General features: G+C 37.0%; 1 protein-coding gene across 3 annotated transcripts in view; it reads right to left on the bottom strand.

Annotated features, from left to right (window-relative positions):
• LOC112458045 overlaps nt 1-1,715 on the bottom strand; it is a 7,579-nt gene that overhangs the window by 4,062 nt on the left and 1,802 nt on the right. For all 3 annotated transcript variants that reach the window (XM_025021451.1, XM_025021452.1, XM_025021453.1), the window contains exon 6: nt 403-510. The gene's annotated coding sequence lies outside the window, so the exon portion shown is untranslated. The remainder of the gene's footprint in view (nt 1-402; nt 511-1,715) is intronic.

Below are 1,715 nucleotides of genomic sequence, written 5' to 3'. Positions count from 1 at the left end.
AGAGAGAGAGAGAGAGAGAGAGAGAGAGAGAGAGAGAGAGAGAGAGACGGAGACGATAACGGTGACGGTGACGGAGACGAAGACGGAGACGAAGACGGAGATGAAAACAGAGAACGGAGACAGAGACGGAGACGGAGATGGAGTTGAAAACAGAGAACGGAAACGGAGACGGAGACGGTGACGGTGACGGTGACGGTGACGGTGACGGAGAGAAAGAGGGAGAAGGAGATGAAGGGAGGGAGGAAGGATGAGAAGGAGAGAGAGACAGAGACGGAGATGGAGAAAAAGAGGGAAAGGGTGAAGGAAAAAGAGAGGGAGAGAGTATAAAGAAGAGTGTGAAGGAGAGTATTATCAGAAGAAAGAGAGAGAGTAAATTCTAAATTGTTTTATATTTTAATTTACCTTTTGTATAGAGTTCCTCAATTTTATGCTATCTCCTTCGCCTCTTCGTGTACGTTTGATGAAAAACAATTGCAATTTGTTATTTAGTGACTCCCGTCTTTAATTTACCTAGCAACGATGAAAATCAATATTAATCACTTGAAGTTGTAATCAAATGTGTAATGAATAGGTGAATCCAGAAGCGCACTCGCTCATTAAGCCGCTAAATAGTAATTGAATGTGATTAGTTCTTATTTTTGGCTCCAACCAATCACACTTAATTACTACTTAGCAGCTCAGTGAGTGGTCTTGCTTTTAGATGCACCGAATATCTATGGATTCATATCGAAGACGTAACCAATAATATGCAAGTTATATCTAGGGTAATTTTTATTACAATAAATTAATTCAAGTGGTATGTAAATTATGGTACAAGAGGAACAAACACATTTTTCCAGCGAGTAGATGTGAACCTTTTGATCCAACGAAAAGTTATGACAAGTATACAGTGTCGGATAAAAATAGAAAAAAAGAAAAATCTGATAAAGTTAAATTCAACGAATTGTGCAATTTCGTTTAAAAGATTCAGATTCAAAGGACTGTAAATATTATGACCAGATAAATAACTATGTTTCATCGTACAATTGATTTATTATACAACAGATTGTAATATATATATATATGTAAATATATATGTATGTATGTATTGTAGTTACATTGTATTTTTAAGGACTGTGATTTTAATTCATTCAGTTACATGATAATATTTAATTCATTTACTCGATTATGTAGCTCTACTAAATTACAGTCCTTTGAATCTGAATCCTTTAAACAAAATTAAACAAAATTAAATAAAATTTGTTGAATCTAAGTTTATCAAATTTTATATTTTTTCCTATTATTATCCGACACTGTATATACTTATCGTAACATTTCGTTGGATCAAAAAGTTCTCATTTATTCACTGGAAAAATGTGTTTGTGCTTCTTCTACCATGATGTAATAAAAAATAACATAAAAGAGAATTATATAAAGTATTCTTTTAATGTTAATTAAGTACCTAAGTACTTTTCCAGCATGTAAAGGGAAAGGGGCAGGGAAGGGGCAGGGGAGGGAGACGGAAATGGAGATGGTGACGGAGGGAGAGGGTGAGGAAGAGGGAGAAAGGAAGGAAGGAAGGAAAAAAGGAAAGGAGAGAGGGTCGGGGTCGGAGACGGAGACGGAGACGGAGCCGGAGACGAAAACGGAGATAGACACGTAGAAAGAGAGGAAGGAAGGAAGGGAGAGGGAGGGAAAGAGGGAAAGACAAAGACGGAGACAGAGAGGGAGAGGGA

Source organism: Temnothorax curvispinosus, unplaced genomic scaffold (genome assembly GCF_003070985.1).
Source record: "Temnothorax curvispinosus isolate PA1 unplaced genomic scaffold, ASM307098v1 QBEX01008617.1, whole genome shotgun sequence".
Taxonomy (NCBI): domain Eukaryota; kingdom Metazoa; phylum Arthropoda; class Insecta; order Hymenoptera; family Formicidae; genus Temnothorax; species Temnothorax curvispinosus.
This window is presented reverse-complemented; position numbering and strand designations above follow the sequence as displayed.